The sequence below is a fragment of the Eubalaena glacialis genome, chromosome 2 (genome assembly GCF_028564815.1).
Source record: "Eubalaena glacialis isolate mEubGla1 chromosome 2, mEubGla1.1.hap2.+ XY, whole genome shotgun sequence".
NCBI classification, from domain to species: domain Eukaryota; kingdom Metazoa; phylum Chordata; class Mammalia; order Artiodactyla; family Balaenidae; genus Eubalaena; species Eubalaena glacialis.
In genome coordinates, this window is record NC_083717.1 from 89,551,982 (window position 1) to 89,570,036 (window position 18,055).

An 18,055-nucleotide genomic window follows, 5' to 3' on the forward strand; every position below is an offset into this window, starting at 1 on the left:
GGGTTTAAAGCTGCTGTTGTGGGAAACAGCCACAAGGCGGCAGCATTATTACATTCTCACCTCTTGTTACTAGGGTAACAAAATCTTCCTGGAAGTAGTGTTCCGAGGTTGTAAATTAGAGGGGAATGTGCTGGGACAAGCCCCCAGAAGTTTATGTCTCCTTAGTAATGTTTGTTTTTTGAAATTTAATTTATATTTCTTATCAGAGTAATTTTGATTAGAGTGTTGTGATTGTCTGGCTGTACAGAATGTGCTCAATCATTCATATATATGTCTGTTCATCTTCGGATCCTGTTACGATGTATGATATTCAGAATGTTGAGTAGACCTCCCTCGGTATTTGGTAGCTGTTTTCTCATTATATACTTTATATGTATTGGTGATTATATAATTCATAGAGTTTATATATTATATGTTTATATACATTTAACAAACCTTAGTATATGTATGTTAGCCCCATAATCCTAATTTATCCATCCTCCCACCTTTCATTTTGGTTAACCATTAGTTTGTTGTATAAGTGTGTGTTGTCTTTTTTTGTGGAAATGTGTTCATTGGTAGCAGTCTTAGGATAACATGTATAAATGATATCATAGGATATTTGTCATTCCCTTTTGACTTACTTAACCTAATATGATCATTTCTAGGCTCATCTGTATTCCTCAAAATGGCATTGTTCATTTTTTTACCGAGGTTACTATTCCATTCTGTCCGTATACCACTTTTCCTTTGTCCATTCATTTGTTTTTGGACCGTTTTTTTGCTTCCATATCTTGGCTATTTCAATATTGCTGCAGTGCCCATTTGCCTGCCTCTGTCTTTCCGATTCTGGTGGTCTTAGGTTATAGGCCCAAAAGGTGCCCTGCCGCATCATATGGTAGCTCAATTTTTACCTTTTAAAGTAGCTCCATTCAGTTTTCGTTAGTGCTGTTACCCATTACATCCCACCAGCAGCTAGAAGGTACACAGTTCTCTAAAACCCCTTCAGCATTTATAGTGTGTAGACGCTTTGCTGATGGTCATTCTGACTGGTGTGAGGTGATACCTTTGTGTAGATTGGATTTGCCTGCGTCTAGTAATTCCTGATGTTTTGCCTTTATCAATGTCCTTTTCATGTTTTTTTAAGATTGAGCTAAACTCACAACTTCAAATTGGCTTCTTGAAAAATTTGCCCCGTTTGGAATTTTATGGCCATTCCCTACCCCAGGATATTTTTTGAGGGCATGATTCATTTACAGCCCTGCAGTCCTTGTGAATATTATTGACCATTAGCAGTAGATTTAAAGCTGTCGTTTGAGGAAACGGCCTTAGGGTGGCAGCATTTCTACATTGCCAACTCTGCTTGCTAGGGAAACAGAACCTTGCTGCAAGTTGTGCTTTGAGGTTGCAGATTAGAGTGGAATGTGCCAGGACAAACCCCCATAAGTTTTAGCCTCCTTAATTCTTGTTTGTGTCTTCAAGTTGTAGTTTCTATCAAGCAAATTTGATTGAAAAATGTCTTTTGTTCTAGGTGTACAGAACCTTGTTCATTTACAGATATACATACATCTATTGATCTTTGGGTCCTTTTCCATGTCAGTTATTACAGAGTGTTGAGTAGACCACACTTGCTATTCCATAGGTCTTTGGGGATTATATATTTTATATGTAGTAGTATATGTGTGTTAACCCCAGTATCCTAATTTATCCATTCCTCACACCTTTTCTTTGGCTTAACCATAAGTTTGTCTTCTCAATCTGAGATTGTCTTTCTCTATGGAAATATGTTCATTTTTATGAATTTTCAGATAACATAAGTGATATCATAGGACATTTGTCTTTTGCATTCGGACTTACTTCACGTTGTGTGATTATCTCTAGGCTCATCTGTGGTGCTGCATATGCCATTCTTTTATTTTTTTCGTGACTGATATTCCATTCTGTCCATATACCACTTCTTCTTTGTCCATTCATCTGTTTATGGACCTTATTTTTGCTTCCATGTCTTGGCTATTTCAATATTGCTGCAGTGCACATTTGCCTGCCTCTGTCTTTCCGATTCTGGTGGTCTTAGGTTATAGGCCCAAAAGGTGCCCTGCCACATCATATGGTAGCTCAATTTTTACCTTTTAAAGCAGCTCCATTCAGTTTTCATTAGTGCTGTTACCCATTACATCCCACCAGCAGCTAGAAGGTACAGAGTTCTCTAAAACCACTTCAGCATTTATAGTTTGTAGACTTTTTGCTGATGGTCATTTGACTGGTGTGAGCTGAAATCTTTTTGGAGGTTGGATTTGCATGTGGCTAATAATTCCTTATACTGAGCTTTAGGCATGCCCTTTTTTTTCTTCTCCTTTTTTTAAAGATTGAGTACAACTTCCCTCTTCATATTGCCGTCTTCAAAAATTTGTCATGTGTTGAATTTCCTTGCCTATTCCCTACCCCAGGGTATTTTTTGTGGGCAGCTGTCATTTACAGCCCTGCAGTCCTTGTGACTATTAAGCAACCATTAGCACTGGGTTTAAAGCTGCTGTTTTGGGAAACAGCCACAAGGCGGCAGCATTATTACGTTCTCACCTCTTGTTACTAGGGCAACAGAGTCTTCCTGGAGGTAGTGTTCCGAGGTTGTAAATTAGAGAGGAGTGTGCTGGGATAAGCCCCCAGAAGTTTATGTCTCCTTACTTATGTTTGTTTTTTAAATTTAATTTCTCTTTCTTATCGGAGTAAATTCGATTAGAGTGTTGTGATTGTCTGGCTGTACAGAATGTGCTCAATGATTCATACATATGTCTGTTCATCTTCGGATCCTGTTACCATGTAATTTTTTACAGAATGTTGAGTAGACCTCCCTTGGTATTTGGCAGGTGTTTCGTGATTATATATTTTATATGTATTGGTGATTATATAATTCATAGAGTTTATATGTTATATGTTTATATACATTTAACATACATTAGTATATGTATGTTATCCCCATAGTCCTAATTTATCCATCTTCCCACCTTTCATTTTGGCGAACCATTCGTTTGTTTTATAAGTCTGTGAGTGTCTTTTTCTGTGGAAATATGTCCATTTGTAGCAATCTTAGGATAACAGGTATAAATGATATCATAGGATATTTGTCATTCCCTTTTGACTTACTTAACCTGATATGATTATTTCTAGGCTCATCTGTAGTCCTGAAAACGGCATTTTTCATTTTTTTCCCGAGGCTACTATTCCATTTAGTCCGTATACCACTTCTTCTTTGTCCATTCATCTGTTTATGGACCTTTTTTTTGCTTCCACGTCTTGGCTATTTCAGTAATGCTGCAGTGCACATTTGCCTGCCTCTGTCTTTCCGATTCTGGTGGTCTTAGGTTACAGGCCCAAAAGGTGCCCTGCCGCGTCATATGGTAGCTCAATTTTTACCTTTTAAAGCAACTCCATTCAGTTTTCGTTAGTGCTCTTACCACTTTACATCCCACCAGCAGCTACAAGGTACACAGTTCTCTAAAATCCCTTCAGCATTTACAGTTTGTAGACTGTTTGCTGATGGTCATTTGACTGGTGTGAGCTGAAACCTTTTTGGAGGTTGGATTTGCATGTGACTAATAATTCCTTATACTGAGCTTTAGGCATGTGCTTTTTATTCTTTTCCTTTTTTTTTTTAAAGAGTGAGTACAACTTCCCTCTTCATATTGACTTCTTCAAAAACTTGTCAAAGAAAACTTGAATTTTCTTGCCTATTCCCTACCCCAGGGCATTTTTTGAGGGCAGGTGTCATTTACAGCCCTGCAGTCCTTGTGACTCTTAAGCAACCATTAGCACTGGGTTTAAAGCTGCTGTTGTGGGAAACAGCCACAAGGCGGCAGCATTATTACGTTCTCACCTCTTGTTACTAGGGCAACAGAGTCTTCCTGGAGGTAGTGTTCCGAGGTTGTAAATTAGAGAGGAGTGTGCTGGGATAAGCCCCCAGAAGTTTATGTCTCCTTACTTATGTTTGTTTTTTAAATTTAATTTCTCTTTCTTATCGGAGTAAATTCGATTAGAGTGTTGTGATTGTCTGGCTGTACAGAATGTGCTCAATGATTCATACATATGTCTGTTCATCTTCGGATCCTGTTACCATGTAATTTTTTACAGAATGTTGAGTAGACCTCCCTTGGTATTTGGCAGGTGTTTCGTGATTATATATTTTATATGTATTGGTGATTATATAATTCATAGAGTTTATATGTTATATGTTTATATACATTTAACATACATTAGTATATGTATGTTATCCCCATAGTCCTAATTTATCCATCCTCCCACCTTTCATTTTGGCGAACCATTCGTTCGTTTTATAAGTCTGTGAGTGTCTTTTTCTGTGGAAATATGTTCATTGGTAGAAATCTTAGGATAACATGTATAAATGATATCATAGGATATTTGTTATTCCCTTTTGAATAACTTAACCTAATATGATTATTTCTAGGCTCATCTGTAGTCCTGAAAACGGCACTGTTCATTTTTTTCTGAGGCTACTATTCCATTCGGTACGTATACCACTTCTTCTTTGTCCATTTATCTGATGATGGACATTTTGTTTGTATCCATGTCTTAGCTATTGTAAATACTGCTGCAATACACGATTTTCCATCCCGTGTCTTTTTGATTCTGGCTTTCACAAGTGACAGGCCCAATAGTGGGCCTTCCGGATCATATGGTGACTCAATTTTTACCTTTAAACGCACTGCCATTCTGTTCCTATTATTGGCTGTTACCAGTTTACATCCCACTTAGACCGAGAGGTTACACTATTCTCCACAACTTCTTCAACATCTATTGTTTGTTGACTTTTTGCTGATGGTCATTGTGACTGGTGTTAGGTGATACCTTTGTGTAGATTGGATTTGCATGCGTCTAATAATTCCTGATGTTTTGCATTTCTCAGTGTCCTTTTCATTTTTTTTAAGATTGAGCTAAACTTACAACTTCAAATTGCCTTCTTGAAAAATTTACCGCGTTTGGATTTTTATGGCCATTCCCTACCCCAGGACATTTTTTGAGGGCATGAGTCATTTACAGCCCTGCCGTCCTTGTGAATATTAGTGACCATGAGCAGTAGATTTAAAGCTGCTCTTTGAGGAAACGGCCTTAGGGTGGCAGCATTTCTAAGTTGCCAACTCTGCTTGCTAGGGAAACAGAGCCTTGCTGCAAGTTGTGCTTTGAGGTTGCAGATTAGAGTGGAATGTGCCAGGACAAACCCCGATAAGTTTTAGCCTCCTTAATTCTTGTTTGTGTCTTTAAGTTGTAGTTTTTATCAGAGCAAATTTGATTGAAAAATGTCTTTTGTTCTAGGTGTACAGAATCTTGTTCATTTACACATATACATATATCTATTGATCTTTGGGTCCTTTTCCATGTCGGTTATTACAGAGTGTTGAGTAGACCACTCTTGGTATTCCATAGGTCTTTGGGGATTATATTTTTTATATGTATTAGTATATGTGTGTTAACCCCAATATCCTAATTTATCCATTCCTCACACCTTTTCTTTGGCTTAACCATAAGTTGTCTTCTCATTCTGAGATTGTCTTTCTCTATGGAAATATGTTCATTTTTATGAATTTTCAGATAACATAAGGGATATCATAGGACATTTGTCTTTCGCATTCTGACTTACTTCACGTTGTGTGATTATCTCTAGGCTCATCTGTGGTGCTGCATATGCCATTCTTTTATTTTTTTCGTGACTGATATTCCATTCTGTCCATATACCACTTCTTCTCTGTCCATTCATCTGTTTATGGACCTTCTTTTGGCTTCCATGTCGTGGCTATTTCAATATTGCTGCAGTGCACATTTGCCTGCCTCTGTCTTTCCGATTCTGGTGGTCTTAGGTTATAGGCCCAAAAGGTGCCCTGCCGCATCATATGGTAGCTCAATTTTTACCTTTTAAAGCAGCTCCATTCAGTTTTCGTTAGTGCTGTTACCAATTACATCCCACCAGCAGCTAGAAGGTACACAGTTCTCTAAAACCCCTTCAACATTTCTAGTTTGTAGACTGTTTGCTGATGGTCATTTGACTGGTGTGAGCTGAAACCTTTTTGGAGGTTGGATTTGTATGTGGCTAATAATTCCTTGTACTGAGCTTTAGGCATGTCCATGTTGTTCTTTTCCTTTTTTTTTAAAGTGTGAGTACAACTTCCCTCTTCATGTTGACTTCTTGAAAGATTTGTCATGTGTTGAATTTTCTTGCCTATTCCCTACCCCAGGGCATTTTTTGAGGGCAGATGCCATTTACAGCCCTGAGTCCTTGTGACTATTAAGCAACCATTAGCACTGGGTTTAAAGCTGCTGTTGTGGGAAACACCCACTAGGCGGCAGCATCATTACGTTCTCAACTCTTGTTATTAGGGCACCAGAGTCTTCCTGGACGTAGTGTTCCGAGGTTGTAAATTAGAGGGGAATGTGCTGGGACAAGCCCCCAGAAGTTTATGTCTCCTTACTTCTGTTTGTTTTTTAATTTAATTTCTATTTCTTATCGGAGAATATTGGATTAGAGTGTTGTGATTGTCTGGCTGTACAGAATCTGCTCAATGATTCATACATATGTCTGTTCATGTTCGGATTCTGTTACCATGTGTCTTATTACAGAATGTTGAGTAGACCTCGCATGGTATTTGGTAGGTGTTTTGTCATTATATATTTTATATGTATTGGTGATTATATAATTCATAGAGTTTATATGTTATATGTTTATATACATTTAACATACATTAGTATATGTATGTTAGCCCCATAATCCTAATTTATCCATCCTCCCACCTTTCATTTTGGTTAACCATTAGTTTCTTTTATAAGTCTGTGAGTGTCTTTTTCTGTGGAAATATGTCCATTTGTAGCAATCTTAGGATAACAGGTATAAATGATATCATAGGATATTTGTCATTCCCTTTTGACTTACTTAACCTGATATGATTATTTCTAGGCTCATCTGTATTCCTGAAAACGGCATTTTTCATTTTTTTTCCCGAGGCTACTATTCCATTTAGTCCGTATACCACTTCTTCTTTGTCCATTCATCTGTTTATGGACCTTTTTTTGGCTTCCACGTCTTGGCTATTTCACTAATGCTGCAGTGCACATTTGCCTGCCTCTGTCTTTCCGATTCTGGTGGTCTTAGGTTACAGGCCCGAAAGGTGCCCTGCCGCGTCATATGGTAGCTCAATTTTTACCTTTTAAAGCAGCTGCATTCAGTTTTCGTTAGTGCTGTTACCAATTACATCCCACCAGCAGCTAGAAGGTACACAGTTCTCTAAAACCCCTTCAGCATTTCTAGTTTGTAGACTGTTTGCTGATGGTCATTTGACTGGTGTGAGCTGAAACCTTTTTGGAGGTTGGATTTGTATGTGGCTAATAATTCCTTGTACTGAGCTTTAGGCATGTCCATGTTGTTCTTTTCCTTTTTTTTTAAAGTGTGAGTACAACTTCCCTCTTCATGTTGACTTCTTGAAAGATTTGTCATGTGTTGAATTTTCTTGCCTATTCCCTACCCCAGGGCATTTTTTGAGGGCAGATGCCATTTACAGCCCTGAGTCCTTGTGACTATTAAGCAACCATTAGCACTGGGTTTAAAGCTGCTGTTGTGGGAAACACCCACTAGGCGGCAGCATCATTACGTTCTCAACTCTTGTTATTAGGGCACCAGAGTCTTCCTGGACGTAGTGTTCCGAGGTTGTAAATTAGAGGGGAATGTGCTGGGACAAGCCCCCAGAAGTTTATGTCTCCTTACTTCTGTTTGTTTTTTAATTTAATTTCTATTTCTTATCGGAGAATATTGGATTAGAGTGTTGTGATTGTCTGGCTGTACAGAATCTGCTCAATGATTCATACATATGTCTGTTCATGTTCGGATTCTGTTACCATGTGTCTTATTACAGAATGTTGAGTAGACCTCGCATGGTATTTGGTAGGTGTTTTGTCATTATATATTTTATATGTATTGGTGATTATATAATTCATAGAGTTTATATGTTATATGTTTCTATACATTTAACATACATTAGTATATGTATGTTAGCCCCATAATCCTAATTTATCCATCCTCCCACCTTTCATTTTGGTTAACCATTAGTTTCTTTTATAAGTCTGTGAGTGTCTTTTTCTGTGGAAATATGTCCATTTGTAGCAATCTTAGGATAACAGGTATAAATGATATCATAGGATATTTGTCATTTCCTTTTGACTTACTTAACCTGATATGATTATTTCTAGGCTCATCTGTATTCCTGAAAACGGCATTTTTCATTTTTTTTCCCGAGGCTACTATTCCATTTAGTCCGTATACCACTTCTTCTCTGTCCATTCATCTGTTTATGGACCTTTTTTTGGCTTCCACGTCTTGGCTATTTCAGTAATGCTGCAGTGCACATTTGCCTGCCTCTGTCTTTCCGATTCTGGTGGTCTTAGGTTACAGGCCCAAAAGGTGCCCTGCCGCGTCATATGGTAGCTCAATTTTTACCTTTTAAAGCAACTCCATTCAGTTTTCGTTAGTGCTCTTACCACTTTACATCCCACCAGCAGCTACAAGGTACACAGTTCTCTAAAATCCCTTCAGCATTTACAGTTTGTAGACTGTTTGCTGATGGTCATTTGACTGGTGTGAGCTGAAACCTTTTTGGAGGTTGGATTTGCATGTGACTAATAATTCCTTATACTGAGCTTTAGGCATGTGCTTTTTATTCTTTTCCTTTTTTTTTTTAAAGAGTGAGTACAACTTCCCTCTTCATATTGACTTCTTCAAAAACTTGTCAAAGAAAACTTGAATTTTCTTGCCTATTCCCTACCCCAGGGCATTTTTTGAGGGCAGGTGTCATTTACAGCCCTGCAGTCCTTGTGACTCTTAAGCAACCATTAGCACTGGGTTTAAAGCTGCTGTTGTGGGAAACAGCCACAAGGCGGCAGCATTATTACGTTCTCACCTCTTGTTACTAGGGCAACAGAGTCTTCCTGGAGGTAGTGTTCCGAGGTTGTAAATTAGAGAGGAGTGTGCTGGGATAAGCCCCCAGAAGTTTATGTCTCCTTACTTATGTTTGTTTTTTAAATTTAATTTCTCTTTCTTATCGGAGTAAATTCGATTAGAGTGTTGTGATTGTCTGGCTGTACAGAATGTGCTCAATGATTCATACATATGTCTGTTCATCTTCGGATCCTGTTACCATGTAATTTTTTACAGAATGTTGAGTAGACCTCCCTTGGTATTTGGCCGGTGTTTCGTGATTATATATTTTATATGTATTGGTGATTATATAATTCATAGAGTTTATATGTTATATGTTTATATACATTTAACATACATTAGTATATGTATGTTATCCCCATAGTCCTAATTTATCCATCCTCCCACCTTTCATTTTGGCGAACCATTCGTTCGTTTTATAAGTCTGTGAGTGTCTTTTTCTGTGGAAATATGTTCATTGGTAGAAATCTTAGGATAACATGTATAAATGATATCATAGGATATTTGTTATTCCCTTTTGAATAACTTAACCTAATATGATTATTTCTAGGCTCATCTGTAGTCCTGAAAACGGCACTGTTCATTTTTTTCTGAGGCTACTATTCCATTCGGTACGTATACCACTTCTTCTTTGTCCATTTATCTGATGATGGACATTTTGTTTGTATCCATGTCTTAGCTATTGTAAATACTGCTGCAATACACGATTTTCCATCCCGTGTCTTTTTGATTCTGGCTTTCACAAGTGACAGGCCCAATAGTGGGCCTTCCGGATCATATGGTGACTCAATTTTTACCTTTAAACGCACTGCCATTCTGTTCCTATTATTGGCTGTTACCAGTTTACATCCCACTTAGACCGAGAGGTTACACTATTCTCCACAACTTCTTCAACATCTATTGTTTGTTGACTTTTTGCTGATGGTCATTGTGACTGGTGTTAGGTGATACCTTTGTGTAGATTGGATTTGCATGCGTCTAATAATTCCTGATGTTTTGCATTTCTCAGTGTCCTTTTCATTTTTTTTAAGATTGAGCTAAACTTACAACTTCAAATTGCCTTCTTGAAAAATTTACCGCGTTTGGATTTTTATGGCCATTCCCTACCCCAGGACATTTTTTGAGGGCATGAGTCATTTACAGCCCTGCCGTCCTTGTGAATATTAGTGACCATGAGCAGTAGATTTAAAGCTGCTCTTTGAGGAAACGGCCTTAGGGTGGCAGCATTTCTAAGTTGCCAACTCTGCTTGCTAGGGAAACAGAACCTTGCTGCAAGTTGTGCTTTGAGGTTGCAGATTAGAGTGGAATGTGCCAGGACAAACCCCGATAAGTTTTAGCCTCCTTAATTCTTGTTTGTGTCTTTAAGTTGTAGTTTTTATCAGAGCAAATTTGATTGAAAAATGTCTTTTGTTCTAGGTGTACAGAATCTTGTTCATTTACACATATACATATATCTATTGATCTTTGGGTCCTTTTCCATGTCGGTTATTACAGAGTGTTGAGTAGACCACTCTTGGTATTCCATAGGTCTTTGGGGATTATATTTTTTATATGTATTAGTATATGTGTGTTAACCCCAATATCCTAATTTATCCATTCCTCACACCATTTCTTTGGCTTAACCATAAGTTGTCTTCTCATTCTGAGATTGTCTTTCTCTATGGAAATATGTTCATTTTTATGAATTTTCAGATAACATAAGGGATATCATAGGACATTTGTCTTTCGCATTCTGACTTACTTCACGTTGTGTGATTATCTCTAGGCTCATCTGTGGTGCTGCATATGCCATTCTTTTATTTTTTTCGTGACTGATATTCCATTCTGTCCATATACCACTTCTTCTCTGTCCATTCATCTGTTTATGGACCTTCTTTTGGCTTCCATGTCGTGGCTATTTCAATATTGCTGCAGTGCACATTTGCCTGCCTCTGTCTTTCCGATTCTGGTGGTCTTAGGTTATAGGCCCAAAAGGTGCCCTGCCGCATCATATGGTAGCTCAATTTTTACCTTTTAAAGCAGCTGCATTCAGTTTTCGTTAGTGCTGTTACCAATTACATCCCACCAGCAGCTAGAAGGTACACAGTTCTCTAAAACCCCTTCAGCATTTCTAGTTTGTAGACTGTTTGCTGATGGTCATTTGACTGGTGTGAGCTGAAACCTTTTTGGAGGTTGGATTTGTATGTGGCTAATAATTCCTTGTACTGAGCTTTAGGCATGTCCATGTTGTTCTTTTCCTTTTTTTTTAAAGTGTGAGTACAACTTCCCTCTTCATGTTGACTTCTTGAAAGATTTGTCATGTGTTGAATTTTCTTGCCTATTCCCTACCCCAGGGCATTTTTTGAGGGCAGATGCCATTTACAGCCCTGAGTCCTTGTGACTATTAAGCAACCATTAGCACTGGGTTTAAAGCTGCTGTTGTGGGAAACACCCACTAGGCGGCAGCATCATTACGTTCTCAACTCTTGTTATTAGGGCACCAGAGTCTTCCTGGACGTAGTGTTCCGAGGTTGTAAATTAGAGGGGAATGTGCTGGGACAAGCCCCCAGAAGTTTATGTCTCCTTACTTCTGTTTGTTTTTTAATTTAATTTCTATTTCTTATCGGAGAATATTGGATTAGAGTGTTGTGATTGTCTGGCTGTACAGAATCTGCTCAATGATTCATACATATGTCTGTTCATGTTCGGATTCTGTTACCATGTGTCTTATTACAGAATGTTGAGTAGACCTCGCATGGTATTTGGTAGGTGTTTTGTCATTATATATTTTATATGTATTGGTGATTATATAATTCATAGAGTTTATATGTTATATGTTTCTATACATTTAACATACATTAGTATATGTATGTTAGCCCCATAATCCTAATTTATCCATCCTCCCACCTTTCATTTTGGTTAACCATTAGTTTCTTTTATAAGTCTGTGAGTGTCTTTTTCTGTGGAAATATGTCCATTTGTAGCAATCTTAGGATAACAGGTATAAATGATATCATAGGATATTTGTCATTCCCTTTTGACTTACTTAACCTGATATGATTATTTCTAGGCTCATCTGTAGTCCTGAAAACGGCATTTTTCATTTTTTTTCCCGAGGCTACTATTCCATTTAGTCCGTATACCACTTCTTCTTTGTCCATTCATCTGTTTATGGACCTTTTTTTGGCTTCCACGTCTTGGCTATTTCAGTAATGCTGCAGTGCACATTTGCCTGCCTCTGTCTTTCCGATTCTGGTGGTCTTAGGTTACAGGCCCGAAAGGTGCCCTGCCGCGTCATATGGTAGCTCAATTTTTACCTTTTAAAGCAGCTCCATTCAGTTTTCGTTAGTGCTCTTACCACTTTACATCCCACCAGCAGCTACAAGGTACACAGTTCTCTAAAATCCCTTCAGCATTTACAGTTTGTAGACTGTTTGCTGATGGTCATTTGACTGGTGTGAGCTGAAACCTTTTTGGAGGTTGGATTTGCATGTGACTAATAATTCCTTATACTGAGCTTTAGGCATGTGCTTTTTATTCTTTTCCTTTTTTTTTTTAAAGAGTGAGTACAACTTCCCTCTTCATATTGACTTCTTCAAAAACTTGTCAAAGAAAACTTGAATTTTCTTGCCTATTCCCTACCCCAGGGCATTTTTTGAGGGCAGGTGTCATTTACAGCCCTGCAGTCCTTGTGACTCTTAAGCAACCATTAGCACTGGGTTTAAAGCTGCTGTTGTGGGAAACAGCCACAAGGCGGCAGCATTATTACGTTCTCACCTCTTGTTACTAGGGCAACAGAGTCTTCCTGGAGGTAGTGTTCCGAGGTTGTAAATTAGAGAGGAGTGTGCTGGGATAAGCCCCCAGAAGTTTATGTCTCCTTACTTATGTTTGTTTTTTAAATTTAATTTCTCTTTCTTATCGGAGTAAATTCGATTAGAGTGTTGTGATTGTCTGGCTGTACAGAATGTGCTCAATGATTCATACATATGTCTGTTCATCTTCGGATCCTGTTACCATGTAATTTTTTACAGAATGTTGAGTAGACCTCCCTTGGTATTTGGCAGGTGTTTCGTGATTATATATTTTATATGTATTGGTGATTATATAATTCATAGAGTTTATATGTTATATGTTTCTATACATTTAACATACATTAGTATATGTATGTTATCCCCATAGTCCTAATTTATCCATCCTCCCACCTTTCATTTTGGCGAACCATTCGTTCGTTTTATAAGTCTGTGAGTGTCTTTTTCTGTGGAAATATGTTCATTGGTAGAAATCTTAGGATAACATGTATAAATGATATCATAGGATATTTGTTATTCCCTTTTGAATAACTTAACCTAATATGATTATTTCTAGGCTCATCTGTAGTCCTGAAAACGGCACTGTTCATTTTTTTCTGAGGCTACTATTCCATTTGGTACGTATACCACTTCTTCTTTGTCCATTTATCTGATGATGGACATTTTGTTTGTATCCATGTCTTAGCTATTGTAAATACTGCTGCAATACACGATTTTCCATCCCGTGTCTTTTTGATTCTGGCTTTCACAAGTGACAGGCCCAATAGTGGGCCTTCCGGATCATATGGTGACTCAATTTTTACCTTTAAACGCACTGCCATTCTGTTCCTATTATTGGCTGTTACCAGTTTACATCCCACTTAGACCGAGAGGTTACACTATTCTCCACAACTTCTTCAACATCTATTGTTTGTTGACTTTTTGCTGATGGTCATTGTGACTGGTGTTAGGTGATACCTTTGTGTAGATTGGATTTGCATGCGTCTAATAATTCCTGATGTTTTGCATTTCTCAGTGTCCTTTTCATTTTTTTTAAGATTGAGCTAAACTTACAACTTCAAATTGCCTTCTTGAAAAATTTACCGCGTTTGGATTTTTATGGCCATTCCCTACCCCAGGACATTTTTTGAGGGCATGAGTCATTTACAGCCCTGCCGTCCTTGTGAATATTAGTGACCATGAGCAGTAGATTTAAAGCTGCTCTTTGAGGAAACGGCCTTAGGGTGGCAGCATTTCTAAGTTGCCAACTCTGCTTGCTAGGGAAACAGAGCCTTGCTGCAAGTTGTGCTTTGAGGTTGCAGATTAGAGTGGAATGTGCCAGGACAAACCCCGATAAGTTTTAGCCTCCTTAATTCTTGTTTGTGTCTTTAAGTTGTAGTTTTTATCAGAGCAAATTTGATTGAAAAATGTCTTTTGTTCTAGGTGTACAGAATCTTGTTCATTTACACATATACATATATCTATTGATCTTTGGGTCCTTTTCCATGTCGGTTATTACAGAGTGTTGAGTAGACCACTCTTGGTATTCCATAGGTCTTTGGGGATTATATTTTTTATATGTATTAGTATATGTGTGTTAACCCCAATATCCTAATTTATCCATTCCTCACACCATTTCTTTGGCTTAACCATAAGTTGTCTTCTCATTCTGAGATTGTCTTTCTCTATGGAAATATGTTCATTTTTATGAATTTTCAGATAACATAAGGGATATCATAGGACATTTGTCTTTCGCATTCTGACTTACTTCACGTTGTGTGATTATCTCTAGGCTCATCTGTGGTGCTGCATATGCCATTCTTTTATTTTTTTCGTGACTGATATTCCATTCTGTCCATATACCACTTCTTCTCTGTCCATTCATCTGTTTATGGACCTTCTTTTGGCTTCCATGTCGTGGCTATTTCAATATTGCTGCAGTGCACATTTGCCTGCCTCTGTCTTTCCGATTCTGGTGGTCTTAGGTTATAGGCCCAAAAGGTGCCCTGCCGCATCATATGGTAGCTCAATTTTTACCTTTTAAAGCAGCTGCATTCAGTTTTCGTTAGTGCTGTTACCAATTACATCCCACCAGCAGCTAGAAGGTACACAGTTCTCTAAAACCCCTTCAGCATTTCTAGTTTGTAGACTGTTTCCTGATGGTCATTTGACTGGTGTGAGCTGAAACCTTTTTGGAGGTTGGATTTGTATGTGGCTAATAATTCCTTGTACTGAGCTTTAGGCATGTCCATGTTGTTCTTTTCCTTTTTTTTTTAAAGTGTGAGTACAACTTCCCTCTTCATGTTGACTTCTTGAAAGATTTGTCATGTGTTGAATTTTCTTGCCTATTCCCTACCCCAGGGCATTTTTTGAGGGCAGATGCCATTTACAGCCCTGAGTCCTTGTGACTATTAAGCAACCATTAGCACTGGGTTTAAAGCTGCTGTTGTGGGAAACACCCACTAGGCGGCAGCATCATTACGTTCTCAACTCTTGTTATTAGGGCACCAGAGTCTTCCTGGACGTAGTGTTCCGAGGTTGTAAATTAGAGGGGGATGTGCTGGGACAAGCCCCCAGAAGTTTATGTCTCCTTACTTCTGTTTGTTTTTTAATTTAATTTCTATTTCTTATCGGAGAATATTGGATTAGAGTGTTGTGATTGTCTGGCTGTACAGAATCTGCTCAATGATTCATACATATGTCTGTTCATGTTCGGATTCTGTTACCATGTGTCTTATTACAGAATGTTGAGTAGACCTCGCATGGTATGTGGTAGGTGTTTCGTGATTATATATTTTATATGTATTGGTGATTATATAATTCATAGAGTTTATATGTTATATGTTTATATACATTTAACATACATTAGTATATGTATGTTAGCCCCATAATCCTAATTTATCCATCCTCCCACCTTTCATTTTGGTTAACCATTAGTTTGTTGTATAAGTGTGTGTTGTCTTTTTTTGTGGAAATGTGTTCATTGGTAGCAGTCTTAGGATAACATGTATAAATGATATCATAGGATATTTGTCATTCCCTTTTGACTTACTTAACCTAATATGATCATTTCTAGGCTCATCTGTATTCCTCAAAATGGCATTGTTCATTTTTTTACCGAGGTTACTATTCCATTCTGTCCGTATACCACTTTTCCTTTGTCCATTCATTTGTTTTTGGACCGTTTTTTTGCTTCCATATCTTGGCTATTTCAATATTGCTGCAGTGCCCATTTGCCTGCCTCTGTCTTTCCGATTCTGGTGGTCTTAGGTTATAGGCCCAAAAGGTGCCCTGCCGCATCATATGGTAGCTCAATTTTTACCTTTTAAAGTAGCTCCATTCAGTTTTCGTTAGTGCTGTTACCCATTACATCCCACCAGCAGCTAGATGGTACACAGTTCTCTAAATCCCCTTCAGCATGTATAGTCTGTAGACTTTCTGCTGATGGTCATTTGACTGGTGTGAGCTGAAACCTTTTTGGAGGTTGGGTTTGCATGTGGCTAATATTTCCTTATACTGAGCTTTAGGCGTGTCCATTTTTTTCTTTTCCTTTTTTTTAAAGAGTGAGTACAACTTCCCTCTTCATATTGCCTTCTTCAAAAATTTGTCATGTGTTGAATTTTCTTGCCTATTCCCTCCAGCAGGGCATTTTTTGAGGGCAGGTGTCATTTTCAGCCCTGCAATCCTTGTGACTATTAAGCAACCACTAGCACTGGCTTTAAAGCTGCTGTTGTGGGAAACAGCCACAAGGCGGCAGCATTATTACGTTCTCAACTTTTGGTTTTAGGGCAACAGAGTCTTCCTGGACGTAGTGTTCCGAGGTTGTAAATTAGAGGGGAATGTGCTGGGACAAGCCCCCAAAAGTTTATGTCTCCTTACTTTTGTTTGTTTTTTAAATTTAATTTCTATTTCTTATTGGAGTAAATTTGATTAGAGTGTTGTGATTGTGTGGCTGTACAGAATCTGCGCAATAATTCCTACATATGTCTGTTCATCTTTGGATCCTGTTACCATGTATGTTTTACAGAATGTTGAGTAGACCTCCCTTGGTATTTGGTAGGTGTTTTGTCATTATATATTTTATATGTATTGGTGATTCTATAATTCATATAGTTTATATGTTTTATGTTTATATACATTTAACATACATTAGTATATGTATGTTAGCCCCATAGTCCTAATTTATCCATCCTCCCAACTTTCCTTTTGGCTAACCATTCGTTTATTTTATAAGTCTGTGAGTGTCTTTTTCTGTGGAAATATGTTCATTGGTAGCAATCTTAGGATAACATGTATAAATGATATCATAGGATATTTGTCATTCCCTTTTGACTTACTTAACCTAATATGATTATTTCTAGGCTCATCTGTAGTCCTGAAAACGGCACTGTTCATTTTTTTCCTGAGTCTAGTATTCCATTCGGTACGTATACCACTTCTTCTTTGTCCATTTATCTGTTGATGGACATTTTGTTTGCTTCCATGTTTTGGCTGTTGTAAATACTGCTGCAGTACACGATTCTCCATCCCGTGTCTTTTTGATTCTGGCTTTTACAGGTGACAGGACCCATAGTGGGCCTTCCGGATCATATGGTGACTCAATTTTTACCTTTAAACGCACTGCCATTCTGTTCCTATTATTGGCTGTTACCAGTTTACATCCCACTTAGACCGAGAGGTTACGCTATTCTCCACAACTTCTTCAACATCTATTGTTTGTTGACTTTTTGCTGATGGTCATTCTGACTGGTGTGAGGTGATACCTTTGTGTAGATTGGATTTGCCTGCGTCTAGTAATTCCTGATGTTTTGCCTTTATCAATGTCCTTTTCATGTTTTTTTAAGATTGAGCTAAACTCACAACTTCAAATTGGCTTCTTGAAAAATTTGCCCCGTTTGGAATTTTATGGCCATTCCCTACCCCAGGATATTTTTTGAGGGCATGATTCATTTACAGCCCTGCAGTCCTTGTGAATATTATTGACCATTAGCAGTAGATTTAAAGCTGTCGTTTGAGGAAACGGCCTTAGGGTGGCAGCATTTCTACATTGCCAACTCTGCTTGCTAGGGAAACAGAACCTTGCTGCAAGTTGTGCTTTGAGGTTGCAGATGAGAGTGGAATGTGCCAGGACAAACCCCCATAAGTTTTAGCCTCCTTAATTCTTGTTTGTGTCTTCAAGTTGTAGTTTCTATCAAGCAAATTTGATTGAAAAATGTCTTTTGTTCTAGGTGTACAGAACCTTGTTCATTTACACATATACATACATCTATTGATCTTTGGGTCCTTTTCCATGTCAGTTATTACAGAGTGTTGAGTAGAC